Source organism: Phragmites australis, chromosome 8, assembly GCF_958298935.1.
Source record: "Phragmites australis chromosome 8, lpPhrAust1.1, whole genome shotgun sequence".
Lineage (NCBI taxonomy): Eukaryota > Viridiplantae > Streptophyta > Magnoliopsida > Poales > Poaceae > Phragmites > Phragmites australis.
The window spans coordinates 20,062,842-20,084,670 of record NC_084928.1 but is presented as its reverse complement, the minus strand read 5'-3'; positions in this window follow the sequence as shown (position 1 = coordinate 20,084,670).

Sequence of the window (21,829 nt, the reverse complement as noted above, 5' to 3'; positions counted from 1 at the left end):
AGAGGAGGTGTGAGACACTGAGAAACATAAACTAAATTAGTTTTAAAAACTTTATAATATAAAATTATCTTAATTTTTATCTAAATGTATTTTAGGTTTATCTTAGTATGTTTACTCTATAGTTTAAGAGGATTATAACTTACTCTAATAAAGTAAATTACAAGTATGTAAATATGAAAACGTAAATAGGGTAAAGAGACAAACTCAGCACAATGATTTTTATCCCATAATATCAATGGCATGAATGCCAATTTTAATTCAAATTGGAGCTTCATAGAGGATATACTCTCGGTTATTAAATCTCTTTTGGTCACAGCTCTCGAGTTATCAAGTCACCAAGATAAGGTTTCAAACACGATAAGCCATCAAGACAAAGTCTCACCACTAGCCTCTCTTCCAGTCACTTACTGTCGTGATCCCTTCAAAGCTTGAGCCACTAAAGCAAGGGTCTCTGCGTCCCCGTACACGTGTCTTACCGCCACTTCACACCAAGTCGGAGGATCAACAAGCTTGAGCCACCAAGGCGTAAAATGCTGAGGAGTCACTAAGACTCCAAGGCATTGATATACCACTTGGTACAAGCTAGGATCACTCATTGATCCCTTCTTCAAGCTGTAACACCTAGCTATAACTCACTCTAAACCTATAAGAACTAAACACTCTCTAATCTTGTGTTTAATCATCTTGGATAATCACTTTAAGTATTTTGGTGGCTTAGATGTCTTCTCGAGTGTGTATGAGCTTCATCTAGACTCTAGCAGCATGTCACACCTTCAAATAACTGAGTGAAGTGGTATTTATAGCCTCAAACCCATCAACTAATCATTTTCTCAATGGCTTAGAAAAGTTGTTAACACCGGATGATCCGGTGAGAACAGTAGTACTAACACCAAATCATTCGGTGAGTAATAACTCAGAAACTAGCCGTTGAAACTCTATTCAATATCTCTATGGACCCATGACACTCTGGTGTGCCTTCAAATCCATCATTGGATCTTCCGATGAGTTATCTTGAGCCATCCGAGCCTTTGCAGTCTCTCTGTGTAAAATGCTCTGGTGTATTCATTCTTCTCTACAAGAAATGCTCCGGTGTTACTCAGTGTCTATCACCGAACTATCCAGTGAGGTCCCTAGCCTTCTCCCTCTTTGTCAGAAATAATCTAGTGAGTTTAACACATAAAGCACCAAACCTTTCAGTGAAGTCATTAGCCTTCACTTTGTCTCTGTACATAATGCTCCGGTAAATTCAACCCCTCTGCACTGGACCTTTCGGTAGGGCAAATTTTTTTGGAACTTTTCAATTCAATCAATCTTTATTCCGGCTACGGTGACTTCTTGATGTATTGCATCAATGAGATATACTAACGTATAATCTTGACAAACATGTTAGTCACAATGACTATATTGTTATTAATCATAAAATCATAATTATAGTCTAATAGAGATATTTTCGCTACATTAGGCATTTTATAACAATATATTATACCAAAGAGTAAATTACATCGAAACCAGATGTTCCTCGACAATGACCATACTGGTCGAGCACGCGCAGCCCCTCCGTGCGCCTAAAAGTTTCCCCAAATCTCAAATTAAACAAGGACTAAACACTAAGGGGGTAATTGGTTACCTATATGAATAGATCCTGACTCGACGGATACATATAATCTTATAGAGAAGTGTGTTTAGTTATTCGTATGGACTATTCCAGCTTGGTCCAATGGATTCGAGCTTTCCTTCGTAGCTTGGCCCATCCGCTCATACAGCGGGCTCACATGTCAGTATCATAAAATCATCTTTATAGGGGCAACCAATCAAAATATCAGTTTTTGCACCCGCTCATACGACTTCAGATTTAGTCAATTAAATAAAAACTCAGCTCAATTTATTTAGACAAATATAAATAATCAAATATTTTTTTCAATAAATCTAACTCTATTCAATCTACGTATACAGTTCATATTAGATAATAACGTACCAATCAAAATATCAGTTTTTGTACCCGCTCATACGACTTCAGATTTAGTCAATTAAATAAAAACTCAGCTCAGTTTATCTAAACAAATATAAATAATCAAATATTTTTTTCAATAAATCTAACTCTATTCAATCTACGTATACAGTTCATATTAGATAATAACGTATACGGATAACTAATAACATCGTAAGCCATAGATGCACTTGATGCACCGGCATGCGAGGAGCATCTGACGACTCGTCCCGTCGTCCTCGATGGCCCATTCTCCTTCGATTGCCTCACCAATCCACTCAAGGCGTTGTCCAATTTGTGCTCAGTAAACAGGAACAACGGGATGGCCCGCCCAACAAAAGAAATGAAATGGTGCGCAGGGGGCATCTGCAAAAATATAAGCAACGGTTGTAACACAGTGTAAAACAGAGAACTCGAGAGGGTAGAGAATGAACTCTTTTTTTTTCATTGCACTTATGTCTAATTTATATAGAATAAAAAGACAAGTTCATATATCTTCGAAGAAACATCTCTCTTTAATATATGTCTAATTGATTATTATCATTTGTGTCGTAACACTCCTGTCGAATATCTAACTATAAGATATATGCGTATAAAAAATACATTTTATATGGACATGATCTATCGTACATATGCTTAGTAATTTCAGATATTACGGATCTGAATCTGCAGAACCTAATATTCATGGAGATCTCGAAGACATATACCAGGAATGTCTTGATTGAGTTATCTAACTCGAGTACGACTAGTATACAGGTCGGATTCGGCTTCTTTGCCTTGGCCGACAAGATAAAAGACTAGATATCGACTATGACCAGGACTAAGACGGTGCCTTGACCCCTATATAAGACAAGGTTCTTGACCCCAGGAGAGGACAACTACAACAAAACTAGAGAACAATCTATGCATACACATCTCGACACAAGCGACTCCAAGACCCTAGCAATCAGAGAAACTCGGCAACTTTAGTCCTAGATAAGTCTAGATCCAATCTCCTCCATTGTAATAGGTCTAGCCATATTGCTTGTACTTGAGATTATCAATATACAACATCATTCACACAATACGTAGGGTATTACTCTAATCGGGGGTCCGAACCTGTATATATCGTGTGTCTTATTTCTTGCTCGATCCCTAATCTCGAAGGTACCCCTATTTAATTACAGATATATTATCGGACACTAATTTTTGACAGTTGGCACATCAGGTAGGGACCTTCATCTATTTTTTCAGGACCGATCATGTCTCAAGTGCGCATCCATGTTGGATTCTCCGACACCGGCTTCTACGATCACTTCGAGTCGGCAACAACCATCTTCGTATCACCTCCTACCGGTTCTGAGATCACCTTCGAAACTATAGTTTATTGCTGGTACAATCAAGGTGGATTGATCCACACCGGTATCCTCATGTCCAACCCATTGGACGCATACCGTGAGATGGGACACCTCGAGTGGGATCCCTAGGAGCCTAACGTTCTTTAGTTGATGGACACCGACAGCAACGGTGAAGGTCACGAGAGTGACAATGACAACTACATCAACAACAAGAGCAACCGAACAGATCGATTTGTGTTCATGGTTGGAGGAGTTGGTGACTCACCTGTTGAGCAGAATGTGGAAGATCCGAACGTTGTGGACAACAATGATGTAGGAATCCCTGAGGATCCAACAGCGGCGACCGATGCCCAAGGTACCGACAACACCGAAGGATTACCACTAGGGACATCCGCAGCTAGATCCTTTCAGATCCCTGACACCACTCATCATCGACAAAGTGCAGATAATTAGGTAAACCCCTATATTCGATGATGACTTATCGAGGGGATGCCTCCTGGACAGGTGATGCCCCCACCAACGACAGCTTCAAGATCGAGGAACGAACTCCCTTGGGATAGCAATCATGGGGAGACGTCAGATTGACCACACCCAAACCTTGACAGTGGTGTCTTTAGCATTCTGGAGGGCAAAGATCATGGTGCTCATATGATCCTAATATCCTTCCTCATGTTGGATCCAATGAATCCCTTAACCCCGATGGTCAACCAGCTGAAGACTCTACTCAATGCAACTCAGATCCAAGCTGCTCGAGCAAATAACCCTAGCGACTCTAGGCACCACATATGGCAAGGCGCTAGATCAAGGAGCCACAGACGTGGACACCCAGAAGGTGAGGGATCACAAGCGAGAAGCTCAGGTGATTGAGCTTGAGCGTAGCCTTGCAGTCCAAACTGCAACTGCCCTGTCTATAGACGCATAAACTAGGAAGACCTGAGAAACCGCATCCCTCACTACAGGTGCAATTTACGGGAAGTGATCGACAATCGTAGTGAGGAGCATCGTGAGGACGACTGGTGTTACAATAACTACAGATCTCCAGGATGAGATGGTCGACGTGACTCCCCAGGAACAAACATGATAGCCCTCCCCCATCACATCCTGAAGAGTTTGACGGAGGTTGCGAAGCCTTCACACCCGAGCTTCGGTTGATATCATAGCCCAAGAAGTTCAAAGTGGGTTCGATCCAGAAATACGATGGGAAGCTCAACCCTAACTAGTGGTTTTAGATTTACACCACTATTCTTCGAGCAGCTAGTGGCGACAACAAGATAATGACCAATTACTTACTAACCACTCTCAATGGACCGGCAAGGTCCTGATTATTGAACCTACCTCCCAATTCGATCCGGTCGTGGGCTGAGTTGAAGGCTCATTTCATCGCCAACTTCCAAGGTATGTTCGAGCGTCTGGGAACAGAAGACAATCTTCATCAGCTGAACCAAGGCAAAGACGAATCTCTTTGGGACTTCATCTGAAGGTTCAACGACAGGCGTAATACGATCCCAAACATCTCCGATGGGTCGGTCATCATTGCCTTTAAGAGAGGCATCAAGGACAGAGATTTGGTCGGAAAGCTAGCTACCTGGAAGGTCCATATGGTCAAAGAACTCTTTGAGTTGTCTGATAAGTTTGTGAAACGTGCTGAAGCTTAGGCACATGCCAAGAACCCTTAGTTTAGCAAAGACAAACCCAAGTCTTTGAAGACGAGGGGAAGAAGGGAAAATCTGATGACAAGTGTAAGGGTCCAAACATGACAGTAGCTGCGGTTGAGAGAAGCAAGTCACGCAACTATGGAGACAATAAGGGCAGAGCCGCGGTGGTGGGAAGTGGTGTTCGGTACATCGATCCAACCAACCCGACTTCGATAAGGGTTAGGTTGTCAACAAGAAGCTTGAAGAGAAGCGTGAGGGCCGACTAGCATAGCAAACATGCCAAACCAGATAATAACGATGATAAACCCGAGTTCTGTTGGGCTGATCAGAACTTGGCACACATCTTCAAAGGATCCACCTCATATGAGTCCAAGAGGAAGTACAAAGCAGTCGGAAGGGAGGTTAACCTAGCTCTGACCGGGCGTCCTAGGTACCTCAAGTGGTCAGAAGTTCCAATCACCTTCAATCAAGCTTATCACCCAGCTGCGATTCCACATCCTGGTCAATACTGAGTTGTGGTCTAGACTACTATCCTCAATATCAAGGTTTATCGGACCTTGGTCGATAGAAGTAGCTTACTCAACCTCATCTTCGCTAAAACATTAGACAAGATGGGAATCCAAAGGTCGAAGCTCAAGGCAGGAGCTGAGCTTTCCATGGTATAACTCTGAATTCATCGACCATGCCTCTTGGCTAGATCGAGTTAACAGTCACGTTTGGCGAGCCGGACAACTTTCACACAGAGAAGTTAACCTTCAACGTTGCAGACTTCGAGATGGCATATAATGTGATCCTTGGTCGCCCAATGCTAGGTAACTTCATGTCCATGGTGCATTATGCATATCAGGTGCTTAAGATCCCAGGTCCTAAAGGTGTCATAACCATCAAAGGAGACTAGCGTGCAGCAGTCAAGTGTGACAAGCAGAGCCTGGAGACGGTCGAGCACTTTTACCGAGCAGCAACCACCTCAGTAGATACAGAGTCTAAGTGTCAGAAGCATCAAGCCGCAGCCAAGAGCAAGAATAGTGCCAGGGACTCCGAGCTCATAAGTCTTGCTGGTACTTCCAAGTTCAACGACTCCACCAAAGGTAAGACCAACGACGACACTAAGGACAAGAAGGCCAAGGGTGGTGTCAAGGTAGTGCCTCTTGGCTCATCTGAGCTGGCCAAGACGGTCAAGGTAGAGGCAACCTTGACCCCAAATAGGAACCCAAGTTCATCATTTTCCTCTGGGTAAACCATGACATGTTTGCGTGGCAGCTGTCTGATATGCCTGAAGTCCCTAAGGAGGTGATCGAGCATCAACTAGCTGTGGAACCCGGTGCCAAATCTGTGGTGCAGAAGCAACGAAGATTTGCGGACGACAGAAAGCAAGCCATCCAGGAAGATATTGACAAACTGGCGGGCTTCATTTGAGAGGTTTGTCATCCTACATGGCTCGCGAACCCTATCCTCGTGAAGAAAGCCAACAACAAGTGGAGAATGTGTGTCGACTTCACCGACCTCAACAAAGCTTGTCCCAAGGATCCTTTTCCTCTACCTCGCATCAAGCTAATTATCGACCCTATGGCGGGTTGTTCATTGATGCGTTTTCTAGAAGCCTATTCAGGGTATCACCAAATTAGCATGGGAATAGAGGATGAGGTTGTTACTCCCTTTGCTGTATTTTGTTATGTAAAGATGCATTTCAGTTTGAAGAGTGCTGGTGCTACTTATCAATGGTGTATTCAAAATTGTTTAAAACCCCAGATTGGGTGTAATATTGAAGCTTGTGTCGATGATATTGTAGTCAAATCTAGAACCAAAGATGCATTGATTGATGATCTCAAGGAAACATTCGACAACCTCAGAAAGTATCTTATGATGCTTAATCTGAGAAGTGCGCATTCAGCATTCTGTCTGGCAAGCTTCTCAGTTTCCTAGTGTCAAGTCGAGGCATTGAGACCAATCCGTGTAAAATAGAGGCTCTCGACCAGATGTGGTCACCTCGAACACTGAAGGAACTTCAAAACTTAGATGATGCATAACGACCCTTAGTTGATTCATCTCCAAGATAGGCGAGCAAGAGATGCATTTCTTCAACCTACCAAAGAAATAAGATCGGTTTGAGTGGACGAAAGAAGCGGAGAAGGCTTCCAAGACTTGAAAATGTATTTATCATCTCCGTTAATTCTAACCCCATATAACGACAAAGAGGAGCTCTTTTTGTACATTGCTGCTACCCCACGAGTTGTAAGTACAATCCTGGTGGTCAAACAGGAATGCCCTGAGAATAAGGCCATAGTCCGGAAGCCGGGTTACTACGTGAGAGAAGTACTACACGTTGCCAAGTTACAAAACCCACAAGTGCAGAAGTTGTTGTACGCAGTCCTAATGACTTCCTAGAAGCTAGGATATTATTTCCAGGTGCATAAGGTCACCATCGTGGCTACGTATCGGCTGAAGGATGTCATACGCAATAGGGATGTTACTAAACAAATTGCGCAATGGGCGGTCAAACTCAACGAGTTTGATGTGGGTTATGCACCACATACAAGCATTAAGTCGGGATTAATAGCTAAATTCATCACCAAATGGACAAACATTGAAGAAATAAAGCCAAACATGGTCAAAGACCATTGGAAGTCCTTCTTCGACGGATCGCTCACGCTTCAAGGCTCGGGGGCTGGCATCATGCTCAAATCTCCAATGGATGACAAACTCATGTACATCATTCAACTAGAACTTAAAGCTTCCAACAATGTTGCAGAATACGAGGGACCTGTAAAGGGTTCCGCATAGCTGTGTCACTTGGAATCAGGCAACTACTCGTGAAAAGAGACTCACAACTAGTTGTAAACCAAGTGCAAAAGGAGTACTGGTGCTTGGACGACAACATGGCAGCTTATTTTAATGAGGTATGACAGCTCGAGCAAAAGTTTGAAGGGCTGGAAGTCACGCACATTCAGAGAGGCGATAACTCCACGGCTAATGAACTCGCAAGGCTCGCTTCATCTCGTTCACCAACACTTGTGGGAGTGTTCATCGAGGAACTCTTGAAATTGTCTATCTCAACAGCCTCGAGCACAGACGCTGCTCAACCCGACTAGTAGTCTGGTCAGGTTAGCGATGCAGAACCCACAGACATGGGAGCTGCACTACTCGAAAGTGAATTGACTTGGACCACTCCATTCCGAGCCTATCTTGCAAATTGAGAGATCCCTGATGATGAAGTGTATGCAGAGAAAATTGCTCTTAAGTAGAATCTATACACTTCGGTAGACAGCAAGCTCTATCAAAAGGGGAGTAATAGAATCTTGATGAAGTGCGTCACTTAGGAAGAGGGCAATAAAATATTACTCGATATCCATAGAGGAATGTGTGGAAATTATGTGTCTTATCGCACCTTGGTCGGAAAAGTTTTTTGCCAAGGGTTCTATTGGCTGACTGCCCTCCAAGATGCTTCCAAGTTGGTCACAAAGTGCGAAAGCTACCAATTTTTCGAAAGGTAGACCACTCGAGTAGCCCAAGATCTACAAAACATTTCCTCTTTCTTAGCTTTTCTTTGTCTGGGGCTTGGATATCCTGGGACCATTCCTAAGGGCCCAATGTAATTATAAGTTCCTATTTGTGGCGATCGACACGTTCACTAAGTGGACCGAGGCCGAACCCGTGGCGAAGATAGCCGTAGAAGCGGATAAGAAGTTCATGAGGAGCATAATTACTCGATACGACATTCTGCATCGAATAATTACAGACAATTGTAGCCAGTTCAGAAGTGGAACCTTTACTGTGTTCTGTGAAGAATTTGTCATCAAAACTTGTTTCACTTCAGTAGCTCACCCTCAGAGTAATGGTCAGGTGGAGCGCGTTAATGGTGTAGTATTGCTAAGTATCAAAACTCGGGTCTTCTATAGGTTGAAAGCCTACTCGAAACGTAGGGTGAAGGAAATTCCCTCGATATTATGGGTCGTTCGCACTTTGACTAACAAAGCCACCAGGGAAACTCCGTTCTTCTTGGTCTACGGAGCAGAGGCACTGCTCCAGAATGAGTTGTGGTTTGGATCGCCACTAGTGGAAAGTTACTCGAAAGAAATGCAAGAGCAATTACAAGCAGACGAGATCAATCTACTCGAGGAGTACCATGATTGAGCATTCATTCGAGTGGCTTAGTATCAGCAAGCATTGTGTAGTATCATAGTCAGGAAATCTAGCCAAGGAAACTAACTACTAAGGACCTTGTTCTACGAAAGGTGCAGGAACTGGGTAGGCGCCACAAGTTATCATCTAAGTGGGAAGGGCCCTATATAGTAGTAGAAGTCACTCGACCTAGATCAGTGCAGTTATCTACTCCAAACGGTGAGATACTCGAACACTTGTGGAATATTGATCAACTCTAACAGTTTCATTCATATATAAGGTAAATTAAAGGTAAGTTGATTACATTTGATCAGACTGACTATTCTATTACATATTTTTGTTTTCAACCTGCGTGGCTAGCCCATAGTTGACAGAAAGGATTTTCCTAGCTCTTGCAAATAGTGAACATCCACCACTTCCAAGAGTTCAGAAGTATGTGGATCCCTACTTATCCTGGAATGAGTCGAGGAACCTCCTCTGCTCCTCCTTGGGGAGGGAGCTGATTGCCCTAGAGATCAGTCACCGGCCAACAAAAGGGCCAGAGAAAATGGTCGAGACGAGGATCCTGCCATGCTGGAGCTACTGATCGGCGCCGGTGATGCCGAGGGACCCTTCATGGGATGCAGAAGCGATCTGGAGGTTGTCAATGGAGAAGACTACCACACTTTCTTCACTACCAGAGGCTCGGGGGATCCATCACTGAAGAACTCATCGGAGGCTTTGTCCATGATCTTATCAAGATCACCACCATCACCATCCCCCCTCCCATGCAGCCCGTGTTACCATTTCCCGTGCTGCTTCCTCTGAGGCATCAGCGTCTTGGAAGAGCCAGAGGTGCCGAGTGAAGGGTCAACAATCTCTGACGGACCTATTCGCTCTTCTCCTAGGTCTCTTGCTCGATTCTTCCTTGTTGGAGGAGATGATGATGACTTCTGGCAGAACCATGGCGAGAGGCTTTAGGGCAAGAGATCCTACTTCTTCAGTTTCTAGGTATTGCTTGAGAGACAACGGTGAAGTGGGGGCCATGATTTCAAAATGTACGAGTGCTATTGAGCAATGTGGAAGGAAGAAGGAAAGGGAAGGGGTCAGAAACATACGGCCTCGGGTCCCTCTATTTATAGTCACAAGAATGGGTCAAACGGTAAGGTTTGTAGCTATCAAGATCCGATAACGACGGTTTAATTTCCGAGATCGCCTCGGGTGCGCGACATTCGTAGGCCGATGCATTAGGTGGAAGCTGAGACTTCACTAAGGCATTGCAACGCATCCAATCTCTGTGTAGCAGGATGTTGTGTCATTATGGCCTGTCAAATCAAAGGTTGTAGTGAAAACGAGCATGAACAGGAGTGGATTTTTCATATTCATCTACCCAACTGTTCGAATTCACTCAATGACCTTGAAATAATTATATTCATACGCTCGTGGGTTTACACCTTCCAGCATGTGGTCGAGAATAAAGAGTCGATGCTTATGCTCTACTCTCCACTCGATCTAGCCATCGAGCAGAGAGTCGGTGGCTACATTGTGTACTTATGATGCTCGTGCTCTACTCTATGTTTTAATGATCACATCAGCCAGAGAGCCAAGGGCTACATCGCATAATGTCAGCACTTAGGCTCCACTTTCTACTCAATCGAGTCACTGAGCGAAGAGTCAGGGTCCACATCTTGTATTATTGATGCTACAATTTTATTCTCTATCTTGATTATCACATCAAACAGAGAGTCAGGGCCTACATCGTATACTTTCAATGCTACGGCTTTGCTCTCCACTCGATCCAGTCATCAAGCAGAGAGTCGGGGGTTACCACGTATTTTTTTGGTACATGTATGTTCTTTCTTACTCTCCAGTCGAGAAGTCTTTTCTTCGACCAAAGAGTCAAGGGCTACATAGTAGTACCATATTTCATAAATAAATGTTTTTGCAAAATTTATTGGCTACATCAGATATAACCATAAGAGGCATGTATTGGGTTGATGAAGGACAACTACGCCTCATAAGGCACAATGGCATCAGAGATTATCAGACATCTCACGCCTAATGGCCCATAAGGGTATGAAGTTCTAAGTCGGTCCCATATGTGTTTTCTATCGAGTTCTCATTCGCAAGTAGGTTAAAGTTTGCAAAAACCATCATGTTATTTCTATTCCTAGTTCTACACTTGTCTTGTTTTCTTTACTCCTTTGGCTACTTCGAGTGTTTACTCAAAGACCAACATATTTAGTAATTTTTCTAGTTGAGCTTTCAGGTATCAATGGATATACAGTCAATCAATTTTGAGGATGGTCATAACATTTACTATTCCATATTGCATCTACTTATGCTAACTCTTTTTCATTGACAAGGAAATAGTAGGCAATAGCATAATAGATAAGCAAAATAGAAGTAATGTTACAAACATCCCCAAATTGCGGATCAAGTTTCAAATGTTTCAAGTCAAAAACTACTAGAAAACAGCTAGAAGGGATGCCCTCGTTTTCGTCATGAGGCAACCTAAGTGCTAAGGACTCGACAAAGGCGGGGATCAGAGGTCTAATGTTTTGGATAATGTCTGTTGTATCTTTCGCAGAGCACTCAGACCCTTTCGTCACTACTGATATGTCGAGGTTGAGGTTCTAGCTCTTAGGAGACCAAGCATCATTTTGGCGCTAACGAAAGCTAACTAGTTCATGCGGTCGAGGGTCTGTCCCTCCGCTTTTGAAGCGTTGAAACTGCAGTGTCATGACTGGCAGCCATGGCGTCCTTATCAGCTTCTGCCTTTTTCAAAGCATCTCTGAGTTCTTCTCGTTGTTTAGAATCCTTCTTGAAGACCTTTATTGACTCAACGACAACCTCGAGTTGGATATTCAAGTTGGCTTTGAGAGCTAGGAAAGCAAACAAAAATAGTTTAGCATTAGTTGCTCGATGTTTGAATCATATACTAGTGACCCGTGAGTAAAACTAACCATTGATCTTTTCTTGGCAAGTGACTAGTAGGACATCCTTCTCATCGAGGGCCTTTTAGAGGCTAGAATAGTCGATCGCCAAATACTGAACTTTTGCAATTGCTATCTGGGCGCCTGCAGTCTTGATATGAGCTTCTATCACCGCCCAAATATCAATAGTTGGTGTTGTTGCAAGGGCTTCAGCTGTGTCGGCCTTCAGGCTTGGTTCGGGTGCATTTGTGGGAGGTTGTTCTACTCGAGGAGGCAGAAGCGGCCTGTCAGAGGAAGCAGAGCCAGTTGGATGGCTGAATCGCTTGTCGTATGCTCTTTTTACTTCTCCAAACCTAATGGCCTAGGATCGACGTGGTAAGGAATGAAAATGAAGGCAACAAGTCAAGATTAATACCTGAGTCAAGCCTTTTGGCAATCAGAATGTGCAAAAAGATGTTCGACTTCTGCCTCTTGATTGTTACTTTCTTCTTCATCATACTGGTAGTTGGGACCGGTTGTGTCGAAGGGATAACTTGGGGGTCCGATGAAGCCATGAAAGCCATTGCCTGCAATAATCCCGCCCACAATGACTAATCATCATTCTAGACTTATCCAGCGAATCCTTAGAGGAATGACCAGTGTAAGGGGGCAACTTGATACGAGCTACCTCTCTTACCAAGTCATCAGGCATGGCGGTCACTCGAGGAGGCAATTGAAGGGGAGCTTCAGTTGTTCTCTATATGAAGGGCCACCATACAGACCGGGCATCAATCGGCATACGCTCAATAATCAAAATAGCCACTACACAAGTGATCATTTTAAGGACTCAGTTTTAGCACCAGTTGACTTCTTCCACACGCGCGCTTGAGGGGCGGTGGGTCGGATGGCGAGGATGATCTCTTGCATCAAGGAGACCCTTCGACCTCTTGATCGGTCGGTGCTTTCCCCTTGTCGCTGGCACAGGAGGAGGAGGTATCCTCGAGAACAAGGACCCTGGCCTTGGGGATGTTGTCCCTCTCGATAGAAGACCGGAACCTGAAATCAAAAAGACAAATCAAGTCGAATAAGTAATAATCAGTGCTACCTGCTTTCTCAAGAAAATTCTCATGCTTCAAGGCTCGGGGGCTGTCATCGTGCTCAAATGTCTAATGGATGATGAACTGAGGTACACCATTCAACTAGAATTTAAAGCTTCTAACAATGTTGCAGAATACGAGGGACTGGTAAACGGGCTTCGTATAGTTGTGTTAGTTGAAATCAGACGACTACTTGTGAAAAGGGACTCACAGCTAGTCGTAAACATTAGCCCTAGATTAGTCTAGATCCAATCCCATCCATTGTAATAGATCTAGCCACATTGCTTGTACTCGATACCTTCACTATACAACATCATCCACACAGGATATAGAGTATTACTCCAACTAGGGGCTCGAACCTGTATACATCGTGTGTCTTGTTTTCTACTCGATCTCTGATCTCAAAGGTACCCTTGTTTAATTACGGGTATATTGTTGAGGGCTAATCTTTGACAACTCCCCCTCGATCAATTTAGTCATCTGTATATAACGCTATGAAATCTCCTCCCAAAACCCTGTAGGAAAAATATGAGGAGAAATAATTGTAATATGTCATCGAAAACTCCTTAAAAATCCAATGGGAAAATTAGGAGAAAATGATGTGGCATATCTGCTTGCATTGATATTGCTTCATTAAAAATCTCATATGAGAAATCATGTTGGAAAAACTCATAAAGGAAAAGAGTGTAATATTTCTGATCTGAGGATCATAACAGGTTATGTATTAGGGATCTACTCCCTCTGAACTTTGCATATCTTGAAGTCGTCTCATACCAATTCCATGAATGGAATAAATATGTTGGTAAAGACTTTGTGAATAAATATGTAAGATTATCACATGGTATTGTTTGCAAAGTATTTTAGCAATACAAGCAACATTTTCTTCATAGATAATATTAGAAGATTTTAATGAACCAATGCTGCATGATTTTTGTATGTGGTTAATCATGCTGTGAAGCCATACACATTCATGTGATGCTTCATATCATTATTTCAGAATATGAGAGTCTAATTTTAATGACTTCTATTAGAAGGCTTTTCCATCATATAAAAATACAAAGTCTGTCTGTGATCTGGCATTGTGGGGATCAAATAAATAGACAACATATGTATTTTCAACCATAGTCATGTATTGGTTTTTCTGATATAATAAACCAAGATTCTATTGTACCTTGGAAGTATCTGAGGATATTCTTTACTCCTGCCCAATAACGTTTATTGGAGTTGTGCTATATTTAGCTAGCAAGTTATTTACAAATACAATATTAGATCTGGTGCGATTTGCAAGATACATTAGCGCTTCAAAGGTACCGAGATTTGGAACTTTAGGTCCAAATATCTCTTTATCATTATCCCGAGGCTTAAATGGATCTTTATCCATATCAAGGGGTTGAATGATCATAGGTGTTTTAATGGTTATAATATATCCATATTGAATTTCTTCAATATCTTCTAGGTATATGCAAACTACTATACAAGTATTCCTAAAGGAATATGTTCCAGTTGTAGATCTAAGCAAAATTTGGTTTTACCCAAATGCTTCATCTCAAATTCTGTCTTAAGATGACTACATACTTCTTGTGTATTTATGATGATATTGAGATCATCTATATACACTTAGATGATACAAATCCATTTGAGGATTTCTTTACAAACACATATAAGCAATCATCATTATTTGAGTAACCCTTTTGCAGAAGGAAATCATTCAGTCGGTTTGTACATATTTCATCCGACTATTTTTAAGTCATGGAGTGACTTTGCATAATACATATTGTGATTTACTTTCGAATTCAGAATTTATAGCCCTTCTAAGACTTTCATATAGATTTCCGAAGCAAGCGATTGGATTCTGCCTATGATATTAAATATCAAAACGTTATTCCACTTAAAACTGGAGAGTATGTTTCATCAAAAATCAATATCGGGTCTTTGCTAAACCCTTATGCTACATGCTTCGCTTTGTATCACCATCTCATTGTTTATAACGTTTGCGGACAAAAACCTTTTGATCTCACAGGGTGGACATTTTGAGGAGTAGGTATTACTGTCGTAAAAATACCTCTCTTTTGTTGAGCGAGTGTAATTCTACCGTAATTTCCTCCTTCTATCTAGTCCAGTCTGAGTGCTTGAGGCACTCTACCATGGCCATTGACTTTGGCCCGGATTCAGTTGAAGATCTTTGACAATTTTTGAGGAGAAATATTTATCGATAATTGTAGTCTTTCTATTGTATGATTCTCCAAAATCAATATAATTGTATGGATATTACTTTTACCCCTTATAATTCATTGTGATTTCCCACAATAATGAAGTTATGGTGTTCTAATGTCCCATCACCTAAATTAGTACGCACATTTGTGCTAGGTCGTGGATACTGAGCATCCATAGGCCTTGGATACTGAGTATCCATAAGATGTCAATAAACCTCAGGTTGATTTGTATTTGCTGTTTTGTTTTCATGGATGCTTATAAAAAGCATTATCCTTTGTGACCATACTTGTCCCCCTCTTATTTGCATTTTGGAGTTGAGTGGTTTTATTATGTACCTCCACTCTTTCTAGCGCATTAAGTGTAGAGATATGATTTAGTGACACCTTTGTTGTCAGTAAATGTATCTGGCAGATAATTTATAATGTGTTGCAAATTTATGAATCTTTGAACTTCATTTTCAGATGCTTTAGTACTTGGATCTATAGACTGAATGTCCATGTTTAAGGACTGAAAGCATGTGAAATTTCAATTTATTTCTTGACATTTTTTGTGGTCCTTTTGATCTCCCATGCCTATAAATTTTCCTCATCAGCGTACTGGGCTGTGAATAAGTCCGCTGTTAGGGGTATGAGGTATTTCATGATTGACGAAGAACTTACCTGATATAGATCCCAAATTTTCTGTGAGGGCCAATTGATGTACGCTGCGGTGGTGATATCGGTACATATGCAATATAGCCAAATTATCAGAGATGAAAAATGCTTATTTCATTTCCACGTACTTAACTGCAACGCAAAAGCTGTATAATATGCAGTTCATCTTATTTTAATTAAATCTCTAGTGTGTAAGACATTATGATTTTCAACATGAGGTTGGTAAATTGTAATTTTGAAATAATGGTTGTATAATTAATTAAATTATCTTGATGAGAGATTCAGCTAGATCATTTTGATTGGGTACACATACAGTACTCAATGCTCCAAATTAATGTCGAAGGCCATACAATAATCATTGAAGGCCTGTGAAATTTATTCAATGGCATTATCCATTTCAATGGATTTTATCCTCTATTCAGGATAATTTGCTCTTAATTTGAGCAATAAATTTGTAGATGCATCTATGAGCATCATAAAGTACCTTAATGGTCAATATAATTGCTGACTATAACCACATATATCTCCTTAAATGCGTTCAAGGAAAATGAGTGGCTCATATTTAATTCTAAGGTAAGAAGGTCTTAAAATTAATTTCTTTGCAGCACATGCGGTGACACAAAATTTTAAGGATTTTGGGAATTTTGCAACATTGATATCGTGCTAATAGAATTACTGATAATTTTTCTGATCATCTGTAAATCAAGATGACTAAGGCGATCATGCCAAGTCTTGGATTTATCAAGATTCTAAAAAATTATCTTAAACGTAACATGTGATACATGATTAATATATGTATGATACAATTCTAATGAATATGAAGGAATTTTCTTAAGCATTTGTTTGTCATATCCGTAATGGTGATGAAGAAATATTCATCATTGTTGTCATTATGAGTTTCTAATGGAAATAATTTTAACAGATATCTTTGTAATTTAATAGGGTATGTGCAGAATCAAGGTACATGAGTGTATTCTTGATTACTATTTGAATACCCATAGGGAGAATGATTATGGCTCGGCCGGAACCGACAATCAATGTATCATGCCCAATTATTGTCGTAATATTTTCTAGCCTCTTTTCAAGAGTTTGGAAATATTTTGTCTCCCTTGATTTTATATTTGTGGTACAACTGTTGTAACACCCAGTTTTAAAGGAACAAAACTGGGCACAACACATGTATGCCAGGATTAAGTTTCTATACATGTGCTACATCGTCACTGTATCATCACAGTGCCATTATTACAACGCTATAAAACTTATTACAAAAGGACCCAAAGGTCTAAACAAAAACACAGTGGAACAAAAGAGATCTTCAATGCCAGCGGGGCTTCCATCTTCCACAGGCGTCGACCGGGGGCACACCAGCCTAGAACAGCAACTCTGGGTCAAAGTCGTCCTCTTTGATGGTAGCAGCTCCATTGACGGCTTCTGATTAGCAAAGGGGATGCAAAGAAGGGGACAACGGGTGTAAGCACAAAAATGTACTTCGCAAGTATAGGAAAAACATGCTATGGGGCTTAAGTCAAGGAAAGGTTAGACACGACTAACTGCACTAAATAAACTTAACCTGCGACTCCAACATTAGGCAAACTATTTACTAGGTGTGGAGACACTGTTATAATAAAAGGATTGACTCATCGGATTTCATCTGACTACCAAGACTCACCTGGTAATTCCATTACCCGGCTACCCAACCAACCATACCAAACCCTAATCCCATCTAATCCTGAAGAAGTCCAAGTTCGCTCTTGTCCGTGAGCATGGCCGATCGACCAGATAGGTACTCTACAGAGTCTGCACAACTTTTCTCACGAGTCATGATTCCCGTTCACACTTCCAGGGTGTAGAGTCGGGGTCTCACTACAAGGCCTTTACAAAGCTCCTGCCAACTTGCAGGCACCCACTGAGGTTTCACCGCTAACAGATAATTAAATCACTGCAGAAGCCCCCTCTTGTGCCACTTAACCGTCCAACGGTACCCACAGAGTTAGAGGGGTAGCTAATTAGTTGACCAGGCTGTACCCATATAAGCCTCATGGTTGTGCGGATTCACTTGGTTACATGTTTAAGAACCGGTCCTTAGGACCCCATATAGGAACAATCACAAACTTGTTGTAAAGCACCACCTCAAACCAACCATCCTGTAGGATCCCTATACCATGTTGCTACAAGATCACCATTACCTGATTTCTTGTTGCATAGTTCATTAGTCAATATTAATATTTCCCCAACTCATGAATGCACTAGCAAAAACTACCCATTTTACCCCATGATCCATCAACGGTGACATGGAAATGTCATACAAAACTAGTAAACCCTAAAGTGGGATTCTATTTAGACAAGCATGCAATTGAAGGATAAAACTACACATGAATCCTAAAACAGGGGCAAAATGGTCAAGGATACTTGTCTTCAGGGTTGCTCAAAATCTTCAAAAATTGCTCTTGAAGATTCTCAAACTGCGCACCTCCTAATCGACAAACCGGAAAAAGCACACAACGGAAACTACTGATAACAGTACACCAAGTAGTATTGAATCTAGGTAAAAACCTTATAAAAAGATTCTACACGTCGCTATGAACATTTGAGCGTGAAAATCGCCCAAAACAAAGCTACGAGCAAAAAAGTATTAAGCTTTTGAAGTTTAGGGGCTTAAGTGCAAATTTTACTTGATTTTCAGAGAAAACCCCAAATTGATTTTATACTAGAAATTCTAATTATGACATTATAAATCAAAATTGATTTAATTTCTAAAGGAAAAGTGCACGAAATAGGTTTACGAGACCGTGAACCACAGCCGGGAGGCCGGTCCACAGGTCTACTGTGGACCAATTATGAGGTTGAAGGGGTATCTAATCTCAACCGTCAAATAGAGATCGGGTGGCCGGGGTTCTTTGGGTCACTGGGAGGTGGCAGCTGACAGCGGCGCATCGCTGGCGCATCTCCGGAGATGTGCAAAATCACGCTACTGACCATGGAATGCGACGGGAAGCGGCGCAAAAGAGATAGGAGGCGGAGGGGATCATCACCGAGGGGTGCTCGAAGGCCGGGATGGGCGGTGGACGGCCGGCGAGCTTGGAGCTCGGTGAGGGCGGTGTCCAGTGGCGGAGAAGCACCGAGGAGCGGTAGAGAATGGACCTTGAGCACCTACGATGCCGAAGAGAGAAGAAAAAGGATCAATGATGGCTCAGTCGCGGAGAAAAGGGGCAGCGACCGTGCTCTCGCTGGAGATGATGAAGATGACGTAGTCGAGGTTGATTTCTGAGCGGAAAGAGAGGGGAAAAGAGTGTATTTGGTGCGGCCCAAGGAAGGAGGATGGCGACTTAAATGCGGGAGAGAGGAAGCGAATCGGCCGGGAAATGGAGAAAATGGCCGGCGACCTTGATGGGGATAAATGCGACAGTTTTCACATTTGAGAGGGTTATTGGAGGGGAAAACGGTCGGGATTGAGTGATTGGAGGGCAGGAACTCGGCCACAGGATTTAATTGGCAATTTAAGGCGTGGAGCGGCTCAGATTTTGAATGGCTGGTGGAGGTTGGGGGCGATTAGGGCGGGCGGCAGGAGGAAGGAGAAGGTGAGCCGCGGCTCCGGCAGGGGTGGCTTGGCTCCAGCCGGCTCAGGAGGGGCCCACATGGCAGCGGGACTGGGCAGGGAGGGGTTGGCTTGGGTGGGCATAGGCCGGCTCGGCCTAGTAGACCAGCACATGGGAGAAAGGGGAGGCGGCCCACTCTGGGAGAGAAAAGGAGAGAGGGATGGGGGAAAAGGTGGGCCGGAGGAAGGATTTGGCCCAATAGCATTTTCCAGATTTGGAAATCTTTTTCTTTTTTAGTTTTTTCTTCAATTTCAAAAGGGGTTTTAAAGGAGCGACTTCTAGCGAATTTATGCAAAAAATTTCCACACATAAAAACCTATGGCAAAATTAAATTTAGAAATTAATTTCTTTCTATTGAACAAAATTGCAACTCCTATTTACTTCTAACAAAATTTTAATCTATTGCAAAAGATTAAAATTTAGGGTGTTACAAACCTACCCCCTTAGGTTGAATCTCACCCTTGAGAATCGGAAGGATTGGAGAAGAGATGGGGAAACTTTGCTTTTAGATCATCTTCTCAAGTTGCTTCCTCTTCTGAATGATGCTTCCACTGCACCTTGAACATTCGGACTCGCTTGTTCCGGGTAACCCATTCTGATATGTCAAGAACCTGGATTGGATATTCAGAGTACGAGAGATCTTCTCACACATCCAGTTCTTCTACTGGTAACTGTTCTTCAGGAACTCTCAAGCACTTTTTCAATTGTGACACATGAAAAACATTATGTACTCCTGAGAGTTGAGGTGGTAACTCAAGCTGGTAAGTTACTTCTCCTCGTCTTCCCAATATCTTGTACAGACCAATAAACCGAGGTGAAAGCTTTCCTTTGACCTTGCATCTGTGTAAACCTCTAATCGGTGACACCTTGAGATACACGAGGTCTCATACTTCAAAAGTTAGTTCTTGACGTTGATAAAAAAATCTGCATATCTCTTTTGTCTTGATTGAGTAGTCTTCAGATTATCTCTGATCTCTTGCACTTGTCTTTCTGCTTCTCTCAAAACTTCTGGACCAAAAACTTGACTTTCCCTTGTCTGGTTCTAGAGCAACAGGGTTCTACACTTCCTTCTATGTAAGGATTCAAAAGGAGACATCTTTAGGCTAGCTTGATAACTGTTATTGTACGATAATTCCGCATACGACAGATTCTTGTCCCAACTGTTACCATTCTTCAGTGCACATGCTCTTAACATGTCTTCAAGGATTTGATTTACTCTTTCTGTCTGTCCATCAGTTTGCGGGTGATATGCTGAACTAAAATTCAACCTTGTATCCATAGATTCATGTAGGCATTGCCAGAACCATGAATTAAACTGATTGCCATGATTAGATACAATTATCTTAGGTACTCCATGTAGACACACAATTCTGGACATATACATCTCAGCTAGTTTCGGACCTCGATCGGATTCTTTGACTGGAACGAAGTGAGCTACTTTTGTCAACCGGTCAACTACGACCCATATGGAATTGTATCCTGATTGAGTTCGAGGTAAACCCACTATGAAGTCCATGCTGATTTCTTCCCGCTTCCATTCAGGTAGTTTCAATGGCTATAGCAGACCTGCTGGTCTCTGATGCTCGGCTTTGACTCGCTGACAGATATCACACAAATCCACATATTCTACTATTCCACGTTTCATTCCGTATCACCAATACTGATCTTTAAGATCCTGATACATCTTGGTACTCCCTGGGTGAATGAAATATGCTAAATCATGAGCTTCTTTTAAAATTGTACCCTAAATAGCCTTTATGTCCGGAACACATATCCTGTGCTTGTACCACAATGTACCTTGCTCATCTTTAGTGAAATCTGGGGCTTTGCCAACTTTGATGAGCTTCTTGATTTCCAAAATCTTTTCATCCTCAAGCTGACCCTTCCTTATATCTTGATCAAGCGTTGAGTCTATTTCCATTGCAACTATCTCGGTATTACACACCATTCCCAGATTCAACTTCTCAAACTCCTTGCATAGCTCGGGACTCACTTCTTGAAGAGTTATAGCGTTGACATGAAATTTTCTTCTCAAGGCATCAGTCACTACATTTGTCTTTTCTGGGTGATAGTTGATTTCCAAATTGTAGTCCTTGATGAGCTCTAACCACCTGCGTTGTCTGAGATTAAGATCCGGTTGAGTGAAGATATACTTCAAGCTCTTATGATATGAATAGATCTCACATCTTTGACCTATCAGATAATGTCTCCAGATCTTGAGGGCATGGACTACTGTGGCTAGCTCCAAGTCATGTGTCGGGTAATTTTCTTCATGCT